Consider the following 24,908-nt stretch of genomic DNA (forward strand, 5'->3'; position numbering starts at 1 on the left):
ACCCTGGCGCCACATTTCCCAGCTGGAGGGCAGTAATTCCATGGCCAGATCTGGACCCATCTGGGAAACACCAGGGTCTTCCCGAATCGTCATCTGCCATGCTGGCCCCCAAAGGCATAAGGTGACCTAACTGAAGCCTTCACATGGGCCATATGCACAGAGTCATAAAACCCCAAGGGACTGTGGCAACAGAGGCAGAGTTGCTGTGCCTGCCAAATTTCCAAGGGGAAGAAGGAACTTGCTGCGTCTGTATTTGCCCCCAGGATTGGAAAAATGTATCTCAGTCACTGGAACTTAAGGAGGGGGGTGGACTTCACCTTCACAGGAGAGTCACTGTTTATACAAATACTGCCGATGGCCTGACACATGTGTGTGTCTTTATATAAATAGAACTATACACTCACTTTGCCAGATTGCATCAGCTACCTGCTTAACATTTTACCCCGGTGCTTTAAAAAAAAAAAAAAAAACCAGTCTGAAAATCAGAATATTGCTGTCTCTGCAGTGTTTCTAGTTTAGTATTTTTGCCTTGAGAGTAAAAGAAACCCACATCTGGTGCTTGCCCTTGAGACAGTCACTGATTAAATGAATTATACCTACTTTCATTTGTTAGAAACCATATTGCTTTGACAGAGCTCATTCACAGGGACGAGGAGGGTGGTGGGGCCACACTGTGGTGGTGCTGGTGGCAGTCATTCTCGGAGAAACCGAGCAGCGAGTGGGCCACTTGAAGCACTTGGACCAGGACCTGCACGGGACATGGGCTACAAAAGCAAACAAAACATGTCCCTTCTTGTCCTGGGTGTTTAAAGTCCTCTTGATCTCATGAGTCCTCAAGGATCTCATGTCCAAATAAGAGGTCAGCTTCTTTCCAAAGGACCTGCAGGGATCTCTGGTGATCTTGGTTGGCTGAACTGTTGGCAGCAGAAATTTCCTCCACTCCAAACATGTAATTTTTAAAAAATTTCGATATGTAGGGGAGGAGGTGGGGAGATGGGTGAAACAGGGGATTGGGAGTAAGCAGGGCCCTGTAGCGTACACCTGAAACTCACCTAACGGTGTGTGTTGGCTAACTCGTGTTAAAATGACAACCTAAAAAGAAAAGATTTTTAAAAACCAGGCTCATCATAGTCACGGACCTGCATGGCTTCATCTATTGGGGTGTCCGCTACCTGGAGGCAGAAATTGGATTATTTTCATTCTCTTATAGGATCTAGCAAGGTGCCAGATCCTACAATTCCTATTTTTGCTGAATGGATTAACAAATAAGTACATGATTTTGAAGGATGGAGAAAAAAAATTCCGGTATGTAGTAGAGATCAAAAGCAAAACCAAACAAATTCCAGTGCCAGAAATGAAGAGGCAGCTCAAAGCCACAGCCGTGAGCAGGAAGTGGCATTTTTGCAGGCGACAGGGGACTCAGAGGTGGGCGCGCACCCCGGGTGCAGGATGTTAATGGCAGGATGGGGATGGGGGTGGGATCTGGACTCGTCCAGAAAACCAGCAGCTGGAAGGGCTAACCCATAAGTAGGGATAGGAGTAGGAAAAAGAAAAAAAGCAGTTCGGAAGTACACTGGTCACTTCGAATAAGGAGCAGGAAGAGAGTCACATGACTCGGGGTACAGAGGCAGGTGAGCCACCCAGTTAAAAGAATTCTTGCCAAATAACACTAATTGCTTAATTATGTGCTGGGCACTGTACTAAGTGTTTTGCTTATATTAGCTCAGTCTTAGAACAGCCCTGTCTTACAGATACTGAAACTAAGGAACAACAGAGAGATTAAGTAATTTGCCCAGGGGCACACAGCTACTAAGTGATGGAGCCAAAATTCAAACCCAGATAGTATAGAACGCATCTGTGTTGGTAATTATGACTCTGAAGATGAATTTATAACCCAAACGTGCTAAGCCTATGAGGAAATAAACCACCATCAGACTAGCATAACGGGAGAATTCACATCTTAGAAGCTCTAGCTAATAGAGAAATCTGAAAGGGGCTTCAAAATGAGCATGCCTAGGATGTTCAAAAAGATTTTTTGAAGATTTCATTTATTTATTTGAGAGAGAGAGAGAGCATGAGCAGGGGGAGGGGCCGAGGGACAAGCAGACTCCCTGCTGAGTGGGGAGCCCAATGCAGGGCTCAATCCAAGGACCCCGAGATCATGACCCAAGCTGAAATCAGATGCTTTACTGACTGTGCCACCCAGGTGCCCTAAGATTTTTTTAAAAAAGGAATAGGAATTATAAGGCAAGAATAGAACAGTTGAAAATATATGGGTCGACTTGAAAAAGAATGAAGCCATGGGCACTGAAATGGAAAAAAAAGAACGCAACAGATGAGGTAAACAGCAAATCAGATATAGCCAATGAGCAGATTGGTGAACAAGAGGATAGATCCGAGGAAAGCACTGGGAACACAAAGCAGAGGAATAAAGATATGGAGACTATGAAAGAGACACGGAAACCACCTGGAGGAGAAAACAAGAAGTTTGAAGAAGTTTCCAGTGGGAGAGAACAGAACGAGTGAAGAAGAGGAAGTATTTGAAAGATAATTGCCAGAGTTGTTGAAAACGGGGAGTCAGGCTTAGGAGCCTGTCGCTAAGTCATCGGACCACAAAGGAACAGGACAGCGTCCTTACCTCTAGCCCTGCTACCCTAATGGCTCAGAAGCGCCAAGTTCTTTATAGACCAATGTTTCTTCTCAGTGCTTTCCCATTATTACCTCCCCTTCTCCTGGGAGACTTTTTAGACACTTTCTCCTAATGGCTCCCACTTTCATATCAAAGATATACTGTATATCTGTTTATGGTCTGTAGCTACTGTGCTCTATATAAGCATGGTGTAGTATAGGCTGTCTTCCTCACCAGAGGTGGGGGCGGTGGGGGGCAGGCTCTTGTACCTTGTTCCTCCTCTTTTGCCTGGCTTTCTTTTTTTATTTTTTAAAGATTTTATTTATTTATCTGACAGACAGAGATCACAAATAGGCAGAGAGGCAGGCAGAGAGAGAGAGGGAAGCAGGCTCCCTGCTGAGCAGAGACCCCCCCCCATGTGGGGCTCGATCCCAGGACCCTGAGATCATGACCTGAGCAGAGGCTTAACCCACTGAGCCACCCAGGTGCCCCTTGCTGGCTTTCTACTCCTTCTTCAGGTATCAGGGTAAAACCTCACATCCTGAACCTCCCCAAAGAGGTTAGGCAACCTATGCTATATGATCTCCTTTAATGTACTTTTGAAAAGTCTAAGTAAATAATGATCTGTGTCATTATTGATTCAGCAAGGCCCATGTGTCTCTTGCTTTCTGCTGTGACACCAGAGCTCAGCGCCGAGGCTGCCGCGTGGTTGATGCTCATGTAGCTGAATAAATGAATGAGGACAGTGAGTGGCATCACCTCAGCAGAGGAGAGGAAAATCACAGCCTTGGGAGGGACCTTGTAAAAGCTATTTTAACTCTTCCCCAGCCTGTGAGCAGAACTATGGTAGAATGACTTCTGAAAGACCAAAGCATGTCCTTTTCTGAAAACCACACCAGAGTAGTTCCTTTCTCCTTTAAATAGTTATTACTTGGAAACGAAAGGTGGTCAGGAAGCTGTTGAGAATAGAGACAGACCTCTTTTTGAAAAGATGTAAAAATAACATCTAAAATCATTTCCTATTTTAGAAGAGCCAGGGAAACAGCCAGGTTCAAAGAAACACTCTAGTAAATCCTTTTGTTGCGGTGAATAATAGACGAAATTGAGTGAAGATTCTCTTTTTATCCAACAGAACCAAAACAAATGGGCGGAAATTTGGGGTGGTTGCACTAGTTGCTTGTATTAGCTTATGAAGGCTAGTTGTTACATTTTCAGAAACTCTGACTGGCTGTTAAATACAGCCCTTATGGGGCACCTGGGTGGCTCAGTAGGTTAAGCCTCTGCCTTCGGCTCAGGTCATGATCTCAGGGTCCTGGGATCGAGCCCCGCATCAGGCTCTCTGCTCAGGGGGAGCCTGCTCCTCCCATGGCCTGCCTCTCTGCCTACTTGTAATCTCTATCAAATAAATAAAATCTTAAAAAAATATAGCCCTTATTAAAAATTAAATATCACCTTACAATTAAATAAACTAGATTAAAAAGAAAGCGAATAAATCCTCTAAACTCCTCGCTTCCTAATCATTTTACTTTGCTTTACTATTATCCATACTTCTTGATTATTTATGTCCTTCACATACAGATCAGATGGGAAATAACAGAGAATGTTTTGCAACCGTCATCTCTTTGCAACTCCACCTTCAGTGACGTCAAGTTGGTCGTTTGAAATCAGCCATGGTAAGAGAATTGACATCATGGAAATTAGCAAATGCTACAAATCAGTGCTTAATCTATTACTTTGTTGATCGTCTTGACCAGGGGTCTGAGAACTTCCGCCCACAGCATGTTTTTCTCCGGCTCACAGGCTAAGAATCGTTTTTTACAATTTAAAGGGTTGTAAAAAAAATAATGAAAAAGAAGAGGCAGCAGAGACCCTATGGAGGCCACAAAACCTAAAATATTTACCATCTGGCTCATTCCCTAAAAATTTTGATGACCCTTGATCTAGACTTAAGAAACTGATGGAAAAATGTTACTAGTGTAGAATTAAACTTAAAATCACATCCTCTCTGTAGTTGTTACATTTTATTTATTTGCTTATTTACTTATTTATCTATTTATTTTGATTTGAGAGACAGAGAGTGAGTGAGAGCACAAGCAGGGGGGAGGAGCAGAGGGAGAGGGAGAAGGAGACTCCCCACTGAGCAGGGAGTCCGATGCGGGCCTCAAACCCAGGGATCATGACCTGAGGAGAAGAAGGTAGATGCTTAACCGACTGAGCCACCAAGGCGTCCCTGGGGTTGTTACATTTTAGCACTACGTTTGAACCAACTGAGCTAACCAGCCAGCTAACTCTAAATAACACCAAAAAAACCTGAGGAAATACCCTCCAGCATTCAGAAACCATTACTAGACTTAGTGAAGAAGTCACTCAAGTCACTGATGTGAGCCAGCGCAATTTCGACATGTGTTCTACTGTTCCAGTTCTGTCTTGACTCATTCATGTGAATCAATAAATCTACCAATACTCATGTCGGAAACATACTTGTTTGTAAATTGCCACCTTAGGTTGTCTATAGGTACAAGAGTTAGGGAAAAATCAACTGAAGCATTCTATAAGAGTTATTTGGTGAAATTTATAATAATGAATATTGCGTATTTTATTATTTGTAAATCGTGTTCTACACATTTATAATCAAGACATATAAAGGAGAGTACCTGTTGTGATGCACACTGGGTGTTATACGCAACTAATGACTTCTTGAATACTACGTCAAAAACTTATGATGTTGGGGCACCGGGGTGGCTCAGTGGGTAAACCCTCTGCCTTCGGCTCAGGTCATGATCCCAGGGTCCTGGGATCGAGCCCTGCATCAGGCTCTCTGCTCAGCAGGGAGCCTGCTAACTCTTCTCTCTCTGCCTGCCTCTCTGCCTACTTGTGATTTCTCTCTATCTCTGTCAAATAAATAAATAAAATCTTAAAAAAATAATGATGTTGGTTAACTGAACATAATTTTTAAAAAAGTTATATAGATATATTTCATTCTCAGCAGGTTATTAAGCATTTAACAGTAGACCACTGGTCATATCTTTGGGTTTGTTTTCAGATCTCTAGTTTATTTAATAGTTAACATATTTAGCTAATATTAATTGAAGTAAGAGCATTTAACATGAGATCAGTCATCTTAACCAATTTTTAGGTGTACAATACAGTGTTGTTAACCACAAGTTCAGTGTTGTACAGCAGATCTCTAGAACTTATTCAACTTGTAATAACTAAAATTCCTGACTGTTGATTAGCAACTCCCCATTTCCTTCACCATCCCAGCCCCTGGCAATCATCGTTCTATTCTCTGCTTCTTTGAGTTTGACCATTTCCGATATCTCATATAAGTGAATCACACTGTACTTGTCATTCTGCGTCTGGCTTATTTCACTTAGCATAATGCTCTTGCGGTTCAAAATGATAGGATATCCTTCTTTTTATGGCTAAATAATATTCCATTATATGGATACACCATATTTTCTTTATCCATTCACCCATCAATGGACATTTAGGTTGTTTCCCATCTTGGCTATCATGAATAATGCTGCAATGAACATGGATCTCTTCGAGATCCTGACTTCAGATCTTTTGGATAAATGGCCAGGAGCGTGATTGCCAGATCATACGGTAGTTCCATTTCGAATTTTGTGAAGAACTTCCATACTGTTTTCTATAGTAGCCAAACCATTTTACATTCCAACAACTGGCAAGGGTTCCAATTTCTTCCCATCCTTCCTAACATTTGTTCTCCTTTCATTTTTAATGATAGCCATTCTAGCAGTGTGAAGTGATATTTCATTGTGGTTTCGATGTGCATTTCCCTGATAATTAGTGGTATTGAGCATCTTTCCACAGACTATCTGACCACTTGTATATCTTCTTTGGGGAAATGTCTATTCAGGCACTTTGCCCATTTTTAAATTGGATTATTGGGAGGGGGAGTTGCTACTAAGTCATAGGAGTTTCTTACATATTATGGATATTAAACCCGAGCAGATAAATGGATAGCAAATATATTCCCCCATTTCATAGACTGACTTTTCACCCCACTGATAGTTTTCTTTGCGTGCAGAAGCTTTTTGGTTTCATGCAATTCCACTACTTTTGCTTTTGTTGCCCATGCCTCTGTTGTCCGAGCCAGGAGATCATTGCACTGCTCATACCTTAGGGAGGCAAAGGTCCATAGGGATTCTTTGAGGCTTTCAACAAGTTCAGAGTCCCCTTTCTTCACTTGGGTCTGAGCAAAGCTACTAACCTGAAAACAAACTTACATCTGAGCTGTCTTAAAGCATCTGAGTTATGGCTGCTAACTCTAACCCTCTTCATCTGATCATGGGGAGGGAGGAGGTTGTCTAGTCCTTGAGGCCTTGAGTTGCCTGGGAAAATCCTTGGGAAAAGATAACATTTCACTTTGGTGACAAATTTGTTGATTTTACAGATAACATCCACATTTTGCCCTCAAGAAGGAGCACTCAACAAGGACATTGGTTTTTATGGTTTTCTCTAAACAGTCATTAGTACAAATTAATAAATCTTTTTGTTGGGGGAACATTGGGCTATATTTCATCTGTGTTTCAGCTAACAGAGGGAAAAAAGGAATGTATTTCCTTGAGTTCACGATATAAAGAACAAGAAACTTTGAAGTTATATGGACCTGGCACGTGCCCCTAAGTTGTGCTAAAGACACAGTGCACGAGTTTTGGCACAAAAGAGCATACGTGAGTGAATTCTTGCTGTCTCTGGTAGTGGAATTTAGAAACCTCTAGAACAAAGGCTGTTCAACTTGAGACTGCACCAGAATCACCTGGAGGACTATTGAAACACAGACTACCAGGTCCCACACCCATCCCCTCGCCAAGTATCTATAGCACCATGTCCATGGTTGGGGCTCCGAATTTTTCTTTAGAGCCAGATCACCTGGCAATGGTGATGCTGACACTGCTGGTCTGGGGACTGCACTTTGAGAACTTGTTGTCTGAGAAGAAAGCCCTCGTGTTCCAGCTGCCTGGTTTTGATTAAAATCTTTCTTGAGATGTTCCCTGCAGGGTCACTTCAACAGTCTGTGGTCATCTAATCAAGCTGGAAAATGCCTTTCTCCTACAATTCACACAAAAATAGGTGAAAGGCTTCTACCCTCAACCTGGATCATTTCAGCCTTAGAGAAAGTTAGCTCCATTCCCATCAGAAAGCCCTTTGGGCCTGGAGTTAGTGTTTCAACTCCTGTTAATGCAAAAGAGCCAGTGAATCCAAGCCCTGGATGTGTGCTGTTCTAGAAAGGATCCAGAGGCCTGGGGGATTCTGGCTGCAGCGTGGGGATGGTATGCAGGTTAGGACATTGAAATGTTGGGTTCTGTCTGGACAAGGAGTGAAAGAGGGGCTAGAAAGTAAGCCTAGAAATAATCCTCTCAGTACCACTCCCTAGACAGTGGAAGTGATAATGGAACTTCCTTTCTCCATGAACCAAAGTGGCACCATAGAGAGGTGAGTGATGGGAGGGCTCGAGAGGGCAATGCAATATCCAAAATGTCCCCAGTGGTTATCTTTGAGGGGTGGGGCCGTAGGTGTTATTTTTCTTTCTATTTCTTTGCATTTCCTAAGTTACAAAAACTTAATGTGCATATATACTAATGAATAATTTTTTAAAATTCCCATTTTTCCATTTTTAAAGAAACTGATGCATGGCATATATAATTAAGTACATAAATTCCCCTAACCTAAAATATATTGCTTCATGATCATGTGTGTGTGCGTGTGCATGTGTGTGTGCGTGTGTGTGTATACACCCAAGTAACTGGAATCTAGGTCAAGACAGAAAACATTTCTAGCTCCCCAGAAGGCTCCTTCATGCTTCCAGTCAATATTCCCCAATACCCCACTGAGCCATTGACCTCTACATCACGGAGAAGTTTCGTCTATTCTTGAACTTCAGAGAAATGGAATCCTATAGTATGTATTTTTTGTGTCTAGTCTCTTTAGCTCAACCTCATGCTGGTAAGATTTACTCAGGTTGTTGCCTGGAATGATAGCTCCTTCCATTTTATTGCTAATTGGAATTTTATTGTATAGAAACACCACAATTTCTTCATCCCTTCTGTTTGTGATCATTGAGGTTATTTCTAGGTTTGGGCTACTATGGATACCTCCTCTATTTCTTTTAGAAGTTAGGATGTATACAGCAGTGGGGATGATCAATTCCTTAATAGTAAAGCATGTTTTTATTGAATGCCTAGTGTGTGCTAGGTCCTTTACTCAGGTCTAATCATCTTAACAGCTCCGGGTGAGACCATGTCTTTTCCTCTTTCACAGTGGACGAAACTGATCCTGAGAGAAACAGGTCACCTTCTCTGTAGATGCTACAACAGTTAGAAGTACAAATGGTTTAGTGGGAAAGAATACCTGTGAAAGAAAAGAGGAGAGAGCAGGAGGGAGCCAGGGGTCTGTCAGATCATGGTGCAGACCTGTCTAAGTCTACGAGCCCAAGGGAGAGCTCCAGAGCAAAGACTGCCTTCTGTGTGGCGGAAATGGGTCTTGGATCACCTCCTTGATCAGTCATTGGCTGGAGGCCACCCCAAGAACGGGATGACCTTGGCGCCAAAGCTGACGCAGACTCTGAAAAAGCCAACAGCTGGAGGCTGTCAACTAAGCACAGTACTCACAGCTGGGCAGCGGGTTCTTTCTCAACAAGGGTTCTGAGCAGTGCATGTCCATGTCCACCATAGCAAGTAAACACACAATCAGGGATTCAAACCCATGTCACCTGGAGCCACTCAGGCACACTGCCTTCCCCAGGTCGAGAAACTCATCTAGCCAAGAGACAGAGAATCTCTTCATAGCATGAGCCTTGGTCATCAGGTGCTAGGTAAGGCCAAAGCTAGGAGTGGGTCTGGTCCCCTTTCTGACCATTGAACTTGACAGTTTGAGTCAACTATCAGGTGCTTCCCATCAGTTGGAGTTGTGACAGCTAAAATGGGATGGACACGTCCAAGATAAACCCACTGCCACTTGCTGGGATCCTGCCAAGGGTGTGAGGCTGCAGGTGAGGCAAGAGCATTTTCCTTTGAGGGGAAAAAAAAAAGGAAGGCAAGCTCTTCTTTCTGAAAGTTCGGGCCCCAACTATGGCTTAAACTCAGAGCGAGCCGTCTTAAGAGGGTTAACGTTGGATGAGGTGGCCAGCTAAGGGGAAAGTGGCCTCAGGCAGAGGGAAAGACTTCTCTTAAACCCAGGGCAGCATGCTCAGAAAGATGAATGGGATCTATATTGAAGTGTGACTTTCCAGAGAAAGGAAGGTTAGTTCTGGAAACACGTGTAACTTTCCAATATGATCTGCATCCAGGGTGGAATCATTAGACCTCATTTTGGTGACTACTGTTTCCCTAGGCTGTGCCCCTTCTCTGCAGAGTGGAGGGCTATGAGGCCTCTGGGTGTGCTAGCCTGAGACATTGGGACTATTATGGGCCTTTCATATCTGACCATTCACTTCTGTCAGTTAAAAATGCTGTGGAACAGAAACAAACCCTCACATTTACGGTCAATTTACTTTCAACAAGGGTGCCAAGTCAATCCAACGGGGAAAAAAAGAGTCCTTTAAAAAAACGGTGTTGGGACAAGTGGATATCCACACGCAAAAGAGTGAAGCTGGACCTTTACCTCGTACCGTATATAAAAATTAAATCAAAACAAATCAAAGGTCTGCACAGAAAAGTTAAAACTATAAAATTCTTAGACATAAACATGGGTATAAATCTTTCTGACCTTGGATCAGGCAATGGTTTCTTAGATATGACACCGAAAGCACAAGCAACCAAAGGAAAAAAATAGATAAATGGGACCACATCAAAATTAAGAGCCTTTGTGCTTCAAAGTACACAATCAAGAAAGTGAAGAGACCACCCACAGAATGGGAGAAGACTTTTTGCGAAGTATGTATCTGATAAGAGACTTGTATCCAGAAAATATTCAGAACACTTACAACTCCATCCTAAAAACACAAATAACTAAAAAATGATCAAAGGCTCTGCACAGACAGGACTCCAAAGAAGACATACAAACGGCCAATGAGCACACACAAGTATGCTCAGCCTCACTAGTCACTGGGGAAACACAGATCCACGATGAGGTACCACTTTGCACCCACTGGGATGGCTAGAGTAGAAGAGAAGAAGGGAACCAACAAATGTCAGTGAGGGTGTGGAGAAATCAGAAGCACCACACATTGCCGGTGGGATTATAACATTGTGGAGCCACTTGGAAAACACCGATTGGCAGGGGAGCCTGGGTGGCACAGTCGGTTAAGCGGCCAAATCTTGGTGTCAGCTCAGGTCATGATCTCAGGGTCATGAGATCAAGCCCTGACTCGGGTCTGCCTGAGACTCTTTCTCTCCCCCTCCCCTCCGCACCCTACTGTGCACTCTCTTGCACGCTCTCTCTTTCTCTCTCTCTCAAAATCAATAAATAAATCTTGAAAAAAGAAAAAAAAAGAAGAAAAAAGTTTGGCTGCACCTGAAAAGGTTAAACGTAGAGTTAGTTACCCTATGACCCAGGAGTTTCACTCTGAGGAATATACTCAAGAGAATTAAAAACATACATCCAGGGGCGCCTGGGTGGCTCAGTGGGTTAAGCCTCTGCTTTTGGCTCGGGTCATGGTCTCAGGGTCCTGGGATCGAGCCCCACATCGGGCTCTCTGCTCAGCGGGGAGCCTGTCCCCCCCCACCCCTCTGCCTGCCTCTCTGCCTGCTTGTGATCTTTCTCTCTCCGTCAAATAAATAAATAAAATCTTTAAAAAAAATAAAAACATACATCCACATGAAAATTTGAAAATGGATATTCACAGCAGCATTAATCACAAAAGCCCAAGAATGGAAACCATCCAAATGTCCACCTCAACAAATGAATATAGCCATACATGGAATATTGTTCAGCCGTAAAAGGAGCAAAGCACTGATGTGCGTTACATGACGAAACTTGAAAACACTATGCTAGGTGAAAGAGTATAGCTACAAAGGACCACATACCATATGAATTCCATTTAGAGGAGATTTCCAGAACATGTATATCCACAAAGACCGGAAGTAGATTAGGGGTTGGGAGGAGCTAGAAGGGGAAAGGACCAGATTGCCTGCTAATGGGTACAGGGTTTCTTTCTGGAGTGATGACAATGTTCTAGAACGCTGGTGATGGTTGCACAACTCTGTGAACATAGTATGGTAGGTGAATTATATTTCCCTAAAGCTGTTATTAAAAAAAAATCTCAGGGTGCCTGGGTGGCTCAGTGGGTTAAGCCTCTGCCTTCAGCTCGGGCCATGATCTCAGGGTCCTGGGATCAAGTCCTGAATCGGGCTCTCTGCTCAGCAGGGTGCCTCCTTCTTCCCCATCTCTCTCTGCCTGCCTCTCTGCCTACTTGTGATCTCTGTCAAATAAGTAAATAAAATCTTTAAAAAATTAATAAAAAATTCCTGTGGAGGCCTCATCACCTGGGAACACCCTTGGATTCTTCTAGCTGCCCTGGATGGGTGGTCAGTTTTATTCAATTCTAAATTCCTGGGCCTGCACAGTCAGAAGTTAGGAATTAAGGTTGGAGCTGCTTTTGTCTTTTGCTCCCAAGTAACATTTTTCTCAATGATGTGAGCACAGTGCAGCCTTTATTCCAAAGCAGCCCTTGTCAGAAGGCCAATTTGGACATATGTCCCTTGGATATTTTTTACCCTGAATGTAGTGCCTACTTCGGAGGCTATGCTAGGGATGGTTTTCCTTCTTGAAGAGTCACATCTGGCTAGCTGAAGAAGCTGCCATGATACTCACATGAACCATGTCTGTAGTAACTTCGATAAAGCTCATAGTCAAAGACACACACGCTGGCATGGGGAAAGTAGAATGACTGATGGTGCTCAGTGCTAGCAAAGATGGAGAGGGAATGGAGCTCACCTCCATCGCTAATGGAAGTGGAAATGAGTAAAACCACTTTTCTAACAGTTTGGCAGTACCTACTACCATTAAGCGGAGGCATGCCCTATGACCCAGCAGCTAAACTCCTGCATCCACACCAACAGTAACACATTGATGAAAGGCACGCCAGGAAGGGACACCGTATTGCTGCTTGTAAGAGCTTCCAACTAGAAACAACTCAGATGTCCATAACAAGACAGAGGCAGCTCAGAGAAAGAACATTGAGCGAAAAGAGGCCAAACGCAACGCATACTTCGTCATTCTATGGTGTCATGTAGAGAAAACACAAAAGGAGATGGAACCAGTCTCTGGTGATGAAGGTCAGCAGGATAATTAACTTCGGGGGCAGGTGTTGACTGGAAGGGGCCATGAGGAAGCCTGCGATTTGCTGAGATCCTTCTAGATCTGGACCACAGTGGTGTATGTAAATGCGTACATGAGGCCACAGGTACGTGACAATTCACAGAGCTGAAAGCCTACCTGAAGGTAAATTGTACCTCAACTAAAGAAATAGAAAATATAAACTAAGGTAGCCACACTGTGTTGTTGTAAAAAGTGAGAGCTGGAAGGGGCCACAGGGAGAAGGTCCAACCTCTTCTTTTACAGATGAGGAAACCAAAAAAATCCAAGGCTAATCAGCATGAGAAGCAAGACTGATAACACTTTGCCATCTTTGAACATACGTTATATGCCAGGAGCTGTTTTCAGTTAAGTGATTTCGTGCTCACACTAACCCTATGAGGCAAGTAGCTATTGCTATTATACCCATTTTACAGATGCAGAACTGAAGGCCATCTGGCCTTAAGTGATGGAGCCAAGATGCCAGTCCAAGCAGCCCTACTCCAACGCCCCCACCCATCGCCACTCTCCCCAGAGCTGAATGCTCAGACTCATGGTCCAATGTTCTGGGTCCCGAGCACCATTCTCTGTTCCCGTCGCCTTTTTTTTTTTTTTTTTTTTTACAGGGATGATCTATTTATTTCCTCAAAAGTTCCTCTGAGAGTCCTGGAAAGGACTAGTGGTAGGTCTAAATCCAGTCATAATGCCCAGCTCACGCTTGTCTATAGAAATTGCACATAAGTGAAGTCTTCACACGAAGGCTTCGAGGCTGAAGACAGAAGAAAGTTCTTGAACTCAGAAAGATTTCCTCCTGGCTACTCCAAATCCCTCTGTGGGATTGGGACAGGATGGGCTAAGCATGAATCCTTCAAACAAAGCCCTCTCCTACCCCACCCACTCCCCCAGTGAGCAAGTACATTGTTGTCCTTAACCAAAACCAAATGAGCCATCACAGTTACACTGGTGGCAATGAGGAAGGCAGGCCCAGTGGAAATGGGTCTGGCCTTGGCAAATGGCCTCTCAGAGCCTGCCTCCCAAGGTGGGACCCACAGCCTGGTTCTAACTTTCATGCTATGGGCTGGGAGGAGGGGGCTTACCTACAGAGGGGTCCACTAGGCTTGGACATCTGTCCACAGTGTCAGCAGGGAGCTGTGTCTTATGGGGGGCCATCTCTTCTTCTGACCCCTTTCCACTTTTTCAGGTTCTTCCTGCTGGGCTTAGTGGTCACATGTGGTTCGGTTAACGTCTCTGGAATGTCTACTCCGAGAATTCAGGAATGATTTTACTCACCTGTCCTCAAAGAGTTCAGTTTCCAGTGGGGGTAGGTTCCCAGAGAAAGACAGCTCAGGTTCAAATCCCCACCTCCACACTCCGTACTTGTAGGACACTGGACAAGTTCCTTAAGCTTCTTGGTTTCCTAGTTTCCTCATCAGTAAAGTCAAGATATCAATAGCACCATTGGGCTGTGAGGTGTTAACACGTGTGAAGGATTTAGAACAGTGACTCGGGCATCCTAAGTCCAAGGTAGTTATTCTTACGTTCAGATGATAAGGGTGAGCACTTTGCGGGAGCACAGAGGAGAAGGTCCAACCCAGACAGAGGGAATCAGGGAAGGCTTCCCAATGGAGGTGACACTGAAGTGAGTCCGGAACGGGGAGTAGGAGTTAGGATGGAGCAGCAGTGGGGAGAGAACATCACGCGCAGAGGAAAGATCATGAACTGTAGCAGAAAGGCTGGAAACTTCTTGGCCCTGGCAGGATACTAGGGGTCCCATCTGGTATTCCCAGAGCTGGAGGCACAGAGCAGTCGCGTAGGAGGCTAAAGAGGCTGGTGGAGTGGGCTCTGATGGCAGAGGGCCTTCGAAACCTGACTATTCTCCTCAAGGTCTCCCTTTCTTCCCTCGGAGCTAGGCCAGCCTGTTTTTGGCCATGGGGCTTGCCCTGGATCCCGATAGAACCTTGGCCGGGGTTCACAGCAGGCTGCAGGAAATGCCGAGGTGATGAGGATGACTCTGCAGACGGCTAATGTAACTGTCACTCCAGCCTCCCCCTCCTCTTTACCCCCCGAAACACATTTTTGTCTCTGTCTCTGGAAAACATGTGTGCAAGCAAAGTTTGGCTGGGTGGCAGAGGAAACTTTTTTTTTTTTTTTTGACAACAGAAAGCCAGCAACAGTCCAGCTACATGAGAGCCCCCAGCCGGCCTCACATGTTCATCTGAAAAGCAAGGCCGAAGAGCCCAAGTCCCCCGGGGTGGTCCTATTCTACCTGGGGACTGTCCTCAACCCATCTGTTTCCCACTGACCTTACAGCAGAGACCCAGCAGGCAGAGGGACCCTACGGCCTCATGCTTGAGGAATGCTTCCTCCCACCTCTATCCTCCTGGCTTCCAGAACTCAACAGCTCGCCTCTTATGGGCCAATGTTTGCAGAAAATGTTTGCAGATTTCATAGCATGCCACTTCCAGGAATAATTAGCAGTCAGGCAAGCCAGTCTTTCCCTCAGGTCTGGTGAACGAAAACCTCAAGAATGTGGAGCTGGTAGGAGGGGTGGAGGAGGTTAGGGGTGTTTGCCTAAGTGAGGCTTGCCAGCCTTCCTAGCTGGCTGAGTTGGTTAGCCCCTCAATCCCAGTCCCTGAGCGCACCACCCCAGGAAGCCGCTGTTTGACCTCCACGGGACAGAGGGTCACCGGACCCTCTCGCCTTTTGTCCTATGGAACACCAAGTCACAGCATGGTCGCCAGCCCTCCCAGGCAAACAAGACAAGGAGATGATCTAGCTCATACCAAGATATGGGCACCTTCTCCAATCGTGTCCCACTCACCGCCCCCCGCCCCGCCCCAGTCCCGCTGTCACCTAACAAAGACACTGCTGGGGTTTTCAGCTCACAGACCCAATCAAGTATCAACCACATGGTGAACAGCTGGGGACTTTTCTGGAAAGACTGTCATCCATGCTATGCTTCCTTGTTTCCAAAAAAAAAAAGTAACCCCATGGGGTGAAACTCTTGTGACATGTTGGTTTTTGTCAAGCCTCTGACTTTTGGCAAAGGCCCAGTCTCTCCCTGTGATAATCCAGTGTTATTAGTTTAATATACAGGCCCCTGAGTAAATTTTGCATAGGACTTCCTATCCTGCTGAATCACAAACTAGCCCCATAGAGTGGCATGACAGGATATTTTAGGAAAAGAAATGTGAACAGAACTGTAACTTGGTCCAAAATAAATCAATTGCATAAATGTAGGATAGGCGAAAACTGTCTTAATGGTATAGTATGTGGGGAGAAAAAAGAGGGGGGAGGTGCTTAGGAACCCCTTTTTGGTTTCTTGTGAGCTGGCCCAAGGTAAGTCAGCACGTGATGGGGCCAGCAAACCAAAAGAAAAGTGGTCACATTCATAAAAGTCTACTCCTTAGAATAAAGGAGTTCAGCTCTGGCCCTACAGATTAAGCAAAATCCTCACAGGTCATTGGGTGGCATTTTGGCCACGGCCAACCGGTAGGTAAGGGGCTAGAGGGTTGAGCTGGGTAGGGAGAGTTGTGTTCTTTTATTACTTATCTCCCCACTAGACTGCGAGCGGGGATCATACTTGTTTTATCCACTGTTATATTCCCAGGACACAGTATGGTGCCTGTCCCAAAGCACATGCTCAGTGAACAGAAGTGAGAGACCAAATAAACAAGAGGAAAATCATTTTCAGTCTGAACTGTTCAAGAGTGCCAACCTAAATCTGGAGGTGAGGTCCCCGCCACCGGAGGAGTGCAAGGAGAGGCCAGAGAGCCACTGGTGTGGGGACTCTAGAGGGAGGTTCGGGGTCACTAAATGACCTTGAAGCACACCTCCCCCCAAGTTCTGACGGCTTGTCATAACCTCCCCTGTGGGAAAAGCTGAGGCTGATCTGGTGCCTCTGGGTGGTCCCAATACCCTAGCTGGCTGAGGGCTTGGAGACATATGAAGCATGTGTTCTCTTGAGTACTTACTCGCTCCTTCTCTCTTACTCTCCCTTCCCTTCCATTTTGCTGTTAAATGGGGTCTCTGGAGGCACCTGGGTGGCTCAGTGGGTTAAGCCGTTGCCTTCGGCTCAGGTCATGATATCAGGGTCCTGGGATCGAGTCCCACATTGGGCTCCCTGCTCAGCGGGGAGACTGCTTCTCCCTCTCCACCTGTGGTCTCCCCCGCTCTTCTCTCTCAAATATATAAATAAAATCTTTTTTAAAAAATGGGGTCTCAAGAGTGTCTTGCAGAAGCTGTACTAAAATCAGGCAACACTTTGTTCTCCTCCACCATGGCCGACAACAATGGTATTGCTAATCTCACCGGCTGCTTGGAGGTACCTCCCCACTCAGAAGAAAATACCTGCAGTAAATAGTAGCCTTAAGAAAGTCGTGATTCTGATGGAACAGAGCAAGTAACTTTTTCAGAAGTCCCGAGGGTTACTCCCAAGAGGGGCTTCTTTGAAAAAAAAAAAAAAAACCAATTCTTAAGGGGGTAGGAGAAGAATTAATGAAACAAGATGGGATTGGGAGGGAGACAAACCATAAGTGACTCTCAATCTCACAAAACAAACTGAGGGCTGCTGGGGGGAGGGGGGTGGGGAGAAAGGGGGTGGGATTATGGACATTGGGGAGGGTATGTGCTTTGATGAGTGCTGTGAAGTGTGTAAACCTGGCGATTCACAGACCTGTACCCCTGGGGGTAAAAATATATTATATGTTTATAAAAAATTAAAAATTTAAAATAAAAAAAACCCAATTCACAACACACTAGTGAACAACTAGTGCCTCCCCTCCCCCATGCCCTGTAGCAGGTAGCTGGCTGGCAGGTGAGGCAAGGGGTCAGGCTCCGGGACTCAGAGACTAGAGCTGCCAAGCCTTCTCCACGGACTTCCCTGCCGGGTTCCGAGCACACCTCCTGTCATTGTAGGGACTCCTCCAGCCGTGCTGCTAGAGAGGCAAACTCAAGGCTTGCTGGGGGCTGTGGGCAGCCTCAAACTCTTTATGTAAGTTACGAGAAGACGGATTGTTCCTCCTCTGTATCCGCTGAAGCCAAAACGGTCCTTTAAGGGAATCCCTTAGTGCCGACAGAAGCAGAGAAGAGAGAGAGAAACATCCAGAGTTTGTGAACTTGCCAAAATTACACTGGGTGAAGCTCTGCAAGTTTGTTTGTTTAGGGAGAGAGATAGAGAGAGAAAGAGGGGGGAGGGGGGAAGGAAGGAAGGAAAAAAGGGAGGGGAGAGGGAAGGAAGGAAGGAAAGAAAAAGAGCTGAGTGGATTTATGACAGGATGTGAAAAAGGAAATGTCCCATTATTCCGCGGTCATTTCCTTTCTACCTAGACACTCTATCACATGAAAGCCTCACCCGAGCCCTAAAAATCAAATTCTACAGAGAGATTTAGCTGGCCAACTGATCCCAAGTGAGAAAGGACAGAGGAAGCAGGGTCCACCATGGTCCCCGAGTCCCCTGGCGAAGGAGGCCGCTGCAGACCATCACCTTGCTAGCAGAGATGGCCTCTATCGACAGCGAGTGTCAAACACCAGAGAGATTTGTGGCCGGCGAGGCTGACACAGCCTTTTGATCTCCATCTGTAGAAGGAGGAATTTGGCTCGCCTTGTTCAGATATAACTTAATCTCAGATTGAAGGCCCAAAGAGCTTCTAACGATGTGACCTAGGTACTGCTGGCCAATCTTCAGATGTTCCTTACTTGTCTTGACTCTTCCGTTAATGAGAAAAAATGTGACCGTAATCTAGCGCAGAGCTGGGCAGGACGGTTCACACAGTTTCTATCTATTCTGGAGATGAAAGGGAAAATGTTCAACAGATGGATGAACAGAACAGATTCAACAGATTTCTAAAGGCTACCATCCTTTGCTTTTTTTTGAAGCTACACATCTGTCGGATATGATTACAACAATCCCCTACGGGGTGAAACATAAGAAGCTTGCCTTGGACACCAAAATCTTGGCCCAACAGCCCACTTGGGAGTCATTTAGGATATGGCCCTTTTGCGGTATTTCACAAGTTTAATGGCTATGGGAAGACACTGAGGCTGTCCAAAGGGAGCTGGTATCATGGATCTTCCCTGGAAATTCTAGCTTCGGGATGACATGTGGAAAAATATTCTAAGCACTAAATCCTGAAACTCCTTTTCACAGCCTCACGCCTCGAAGTCTCTTGGGAAGCTTAAAGAGGACCCGCGGAGACACACTCCATCTTTGCAAAGAGAAGCCTCGGTCGCAGCGGCCATTCAGGAGAGACCTGGGCAGGGCAGGGGTGGAAGGATGAGGAAGTTTCCCTGTCTTCAGGGGGTCCAAACGAGGAAAGCTCAAGCATGCAATAAAAGAAGGCCAAAGTGAGAAACGACCCGAGACAAAATAGACTTGGTTCCTAGAGTATTCTTTCCCTAACCTCGGTTGCATGCGGCATAGCCCCCAAGTTTCTGTGGTGCCCTGAAATGAGTAAGTGAGGCTCGCCTCTCAAACAGGGGGGGACTGGGTTCTCCTCCCCCCTACTGGCTCTTTCATTTCAGGACCATGTGGCCCGAGGCAGACCACACCAAGGGCTTTGGCACTTTCACGTGGTACATCTAAGGAAAAATCGAAACTGTTTTTTTTTTTTTTCCCCCTCGCTGATTTCTCATTCCTTCCTCTTCTTGTCTCTATAGCTGGCGACAGAGATTAGATCATACAGATTAGACCCACTCCTTCAGCAGGACGGGGAAAAGAGAACATGGGAAAAGCTTTGAGGAGGTTTAGTAAGAGAAAAAAAGACGAAGGAAACACCTCCTCTGTGGTCTCCTCAGTTCTTAGCGGTGGGTCTTTGGACACATCATGGAACCACCGGAATCTCAGCAGTCCAACCCCACAGTATGGGGACGGTATCATCCGTTCGTGTGAGGCAGGGAAACTGAGTCACTTGAGATCCCACCCAGCTCTGCTGACTCCGAGCAGCAGGCTTTGTTCTGGGCCCAGGCCCAGCCATTGTCTCTGAATTCTGCTCATGGCTGAGCGGATTTCTCATCAAGAAGAACAAGTAAGCTGTCCTATCCGGACAGAGCCCACTGCTACCCATACTGCCTGGCCCCTTCCTCCTTGACGATGCTGTGATTGGAGACAAGGCAAGTTCAAGACAAAAATTGGCGAGGCTTGCTTGTCTCCCCATAGGCCTCTCCAAACATTTCCTCTCGCTGTGGCCTGGAGAGAAAGACAAGTGGCCGTTTCTCCCCGCCCAAACCCCCCGCCCCGCCCCACTTCGGTCTCCAGAGGAGGAGGCACAGTCAGAACTAACGACGTGGCCAACCAATACAGCAAATCTGAGCTCCCAAGATTCCTTTCAGGGCAGAGATGGAGAGCCTGGATTCCCAGGTGGACAAGGTCCACACCATTGCTCTGCTGTTCGGAGCAAGGCAGCCTAGTCTCCCGGTCTCCCCCAAAGGTAGAAGGCAAGCTAGCGGAGCCAGGAGCCAAAGGGGAGGCAGAGACAAAGGAGCCTTTCTTTAGCACAGTGACCTTCCGTAAGTCACTTAACCCTTCCATGCCCCTTGCTGTCATGGGGACTCGAGTCATGATTTATTGGTCACAAACGTTTCAGTTGCTCAATGAAAAGTAATGGAAAAAGGGTGAACTCGTAGAGTTATCCTACTATGGAAACTTTGTCCATTCAAAGGCAGGTTACAGAGTGGCCTTTATTTTAATTGAAAAGCATCTGGAAATTGAAAAGCCTGTTTGGCCCAGGGCCTCCCTGCAGAGTAATTGAAGCATGTCGCTTGGCCATCCTCTCTGGGACTCTGGGTAGGGGGGGAGGAGCGGGGATGGCCTGGGCCTGGTGCACTTTTGGTGCCTGGAGCAGATAAGCCCTCAGGCACAGGCTAAGCCCCCCACCACAGACATTATGGGGGCTGCTTCTGCACACCATCTCCACTGAGTCCACACCCCTCTGCACCAGGCCTCGGGGGCCTTGGGCTCTGCTGACTGTGTCCTGCCTGAAGGGGATCTTGACTTGAAGCTCGCATAATTCCCGGAGAGATGGTTAGAGAACCCGGTGCCAGGGTGCGTTCCTGCATTCCCTGACAGCAAGCACTGATAGCAAAAACATTTCTAGATAACATCTTGTGACTGGATTTTTATGTGAGCGACATGCCGCTGGGCTCTGCTCCTCGCAGAACACAGAATGACTGGAAGGAATGGAACGCTTTTTAGAGGGGGAGATACAAAAGCTGGCTCATCCCTGACTGTGGCTTTAAGGAGGCCCATTCTCTGGTCTGGGCCTCAGCGTGTCCTCCTCGGAGAAAATGGATCCATGGGTCCTGGATGGAGCTGTTCACAGGCTCTTCTGTGCAAGGGCAGCGTAGAAGAGCCATTCCAAGTACAGGCGGCTGGGGTTTGAATTCTGACTCCACTGCTTCCTACCTGGGGGGCCCTGGGCAAATTACTAACCTCTCTGGGTGCCTCAGCTTCCCCATCAGTAAAATGGGAATATTAAAATTCCTATTGCACGGGTCAGATGAGTTAATATTGGCAAAGTACTTAGAACAGCAGTAGCAAGGGCAACTGTAAGCGTCTGTCACACAAGTAAACTTGTTCAAAATGAAGATTTCCAGGCCCCGCCCTGAGAGATCTTGACTGAGTCGGTCTGGAAGGGGGCTTGGCAATATAGATTTTTAAAAGGCACTCTGGGTGATTCTGAAGCCCAGACACGAGACGGTCCCTAAGCATCCAAGCTATGTATAGGGCGATGTGATTTTACTTAACAAATATTGACAGAGGGACCATCCCATGCCAGACACTGTGCTAGGTGCTAGAGATACACCAGTGCCCAAGTCAGATATGAAACCCGCCTCAAGAAACTTGCCTTCTAGCCAAGACAGACTGTAAACAAGTAACCATATAAATACTCATTCATTCAATACCTGATATAATTTCGGAGAGTAATAAGTGCTCTGAGGGAAGCAAGAAAATGAGGTCTTCCTTTTGTAAGAGTAATCAGGGAGGCCTCTTAGAGGAGGTGATAGCAGCTGAGAACCCATATATTACTCTCTAGGGAAAGAGCTAGTGCAAAGGCCCTGCGGTAAGGATAAGGTAAAAGGGCTCAAGAAACAGGAAGAAGACCAGAGTAGTTGGAATGTAGCGTGTGAGGGTAAGAATGGTAGAAAATGAGGTTGGAGGGGTAGGGGGAACTAGATAATGGGACATGGTAGAGTGTTTGCATTTTAAGAGCACTGGAAAACTACCGAGGGTTTTAAGCTGGGGTTAGGGGAAATGTTCTGATTCAGGCTTTTAAAAGACATATTTGTCTCCTGTGTTGGTGGTGGGTCAGGCAAGAGATGGCTATGGCTTGGAAAAGGATGGTAGTGTCACAGGTGCTGAGAAGCGGTCAGCCCCTGGATATGTTTTGACCACGAAGCCAATAGGATCTGCCAATGGATCAGACGTGGGGGAGAGGGAGAGAGGAAAATCCAGAACGCTTCCCAAGCTTTTGGCCTGAGCAACTGGATGGCGACGCCATCTCTCCCTTTCCACTGGCTGGAGTCCCCAACTGTCCCTACATGCGTGCCCTGCTGCCACATTTCACCCCCCACATGGCAGCCAGACCAACCTTCTCAAAATGCCAGTCAGGCCAGGTCACCCCCCTGACCTCTAGACCTCAGGCCACTGCTTTCCTATCACACCACGGAGACGTCCGCAATTTCCTGGGTGTTCTGGTTTCTGCTAGTCTCTCCAAACATTTCCAGCCATACTCACTCCCTATCCAACTGTCCCCGTAGCCTTTCTCAAACATGCCAAGAAGGGGCCTTTCTAAAGGCCCTTGTGCCTGCTCTTCCCTCTGCTTCTAACACCTCACCCCAGACCTTCCCATGTCTTTATTATGCAACTGTCTACAATCTAGTACAATTCCCATGAGATCGGGGACTTCATTCTCCATGGTGTCCCCAACTCCAGGACACACACCCCTGTTGCAACGTGGGCATGGTGGGTTGAATGAGAACAGTGGCACCCTAAAAAGCAGACAGATGTCTATACCCTAAACTCAGGAATGTGTGGATGTGATCTTCTTTGGAAAAAGGGTCTTTGCAGATATAATGAAGAAGTTAAATATCTTGATATGAGATCATCTTGGATTATATGGGTATGTCTGAAATCCAGTGACAAGGGTCCTTACAAGAGACACACAGAGGAGAGCCACAGAGAAGAGGAGACCTTGTGAAGACAGAGGCAGACACTGGAGGAACACAGCCCACAAGCCAAGGAAGGTCTGGAGCCACAGAAGCTGGAAGAGGCGAGGAAGGATTCTCTTCCAGAGCCTTTGGGGAGAGTGTGGTCCTGCTGACACCTTGATTTAGGACTTCTGGCCTCTAGAACTGCAAGAGAATACATTTCCGTTGTTCAAAGCCTTACTGAGTTTGTGGTAATTCGTTACAGCAGCCACAAGAAATGAATACAGTAGGTGTGAATTGCTGTATAACATAGGAATGAATGAATGTATGTGGGCACGAATGAGATGGGAAGAGGGTAAGATCAGGAATCAGGAGTTTGGTGTTGGACATATTATCTGAGATGCCCATTGCATGGATAAGAGAGATGTTCAGTAGGCAGTGGATAGACACAGGAGAGGTCAAATGTAGAGACATGCACTTGGAGACCATCAACCCCGGGGCTAGAGGGTATTCCCACTGGAAACAGATTAAGAAGAAGGCTGAGGAGGAAACAGTTGCAAGGCCGGTTCTATCCGGCAGTGGTTCTCAATCTAAGGTGATTTTGCTACCCTCCCCCAGAAGGGGACATTTGGCAATGCCTGGAGATGCTTTCGGTTGCCACAGCTGGGGTGGGGGGAATCCATGGGCATCTAGTGGCTAGAGGCCAGGGACACTGCTAAATGTACTACAATGCACAGGACAGCCCCACAATGAAAAATTATCTGGCCCCAAATTGTCCTTAGTGCTGAAGATGAGAAACCCTGATATATAGGGACTGCCTTACGTTTCCTGGTTTTCTGTGGGTTTTTTCCTCTTTTTCCTTCATTTATTTTGTGCTGCACACACCTTTCTTTTTTTAAAATTATATTCAATTAGCCAACATACAGTACATCATTATGCATACATTTTCTTTCTAAACTCTTATTTAGAAAAGACTCAGGGAAAAGGTCAAGAGGTGGCAACCAACTCCCCACTACTAGTTTATTGTGCTGGACCTGGGGCTCGTACTTCCTCTTACTAAGCTTCTGGGTTCTTTGGGTGGCTAAGGGTGGTGGTGGAGAGCAGGATGATTGCATTAGCTGCTCTCTGAGCTTTCCGCCAGGCCCTAGAGTCTGCATGTCTGCTCTTGCCCCCAGTGAGAGGTAAATCATACTTGGGACAAGCCACTGGGCAGAGTTTTCAGTGCTTGCTGACAAAAAGAATGCAAGATACTTCCTAGTCCCAGGGACGGGTTTTTCTAGGACAGACCCAATTTCAGACATCTATCGCCCTGGATCCCTAAAAGCATACACATGGGTACATTTTGTGTTCCAATATTTCGATTTGGAAATTTTTTCCCCCTAAGCCTGACAGAGCATGTACCAAGCATCAGGCACAATTCTAAGCGTATCACGTCATTCTGTCCGCACAATGACCCTATGAGGTAGCACCACTACCATTCCCTTTTCTAGGTAAGGAAACTAGGGGTCAGAGGTTAAGCAACTTGGCTAAGGTCGCACAGCCAGCAAGTGATCGAACCAAAATGAAGACCAGGTTCAGCCAGACTGAAACATCTCAGCTACTCTGTCACCTGGCTTGTCACATCACATTTCAGTATGCCCTGGAGCTGTTGAGCAGCGGGGAGAGAAAAGGAGAAACAAGTCCCACCTCAGAGGTTAGTCATTTCCTGGACTCTGGAAGGGCTTCTGTATGAGCCAGTATTCTAAAAGGGGAAAATGCCTTCCTCTACCCCTACATCACTTGTTTGTGGCCTTTGAGAAAATGATGCAGCTCAAGGCTTGGAAAATCTGTTCTATACATGGGGCACTGGCTGTAATTCTAGACTTTTCAT

At 46.2% G+C, this 24,908-nt stretch overlaps 1 protein-coding gene across 3 annotated transcripts in view; it reads right to left on the minus strand.

Moving 5' to 3' along the window:
• Positions 1-24,908, minus strand: part of PLAC1 (placenta enriched 1) — a 179,562-nt gene that overhangs the window by 73,138 nt on the left and 81,516 nt on the right. The window contains exon 1 of one of the 3 annotated variants that reach the window (XM_032330471.1): positions 14,183-15,022. The exons of the other annotated variants lie outside the window; for them this stretch is intronic. The gene's annotated coding sequence lies outside the window, so the exon portion shown is untranslated. Of the gene's footprint in view, positions 1-14,182; positions 15,023-24,908 lie in introns of those variants that run through there. 3 annotated transcript variants of the gene reach the window in all.

The sequence above is a fragment of the Mustela erminea genome, chromosome X, assembly GCF_009829155.1.
Source record: "Mustela erminea isolate mMusErm1 chromosome X, mMusErm1.Pri, whole genome shotgun sequence".
NCBI classification, from domain to species: domain Eukaryota; kingdom Metazoa; phylum Chordata; class Mammalia; order Carnivora; family Mustelidae; genus Mustela; species Mustela erminea.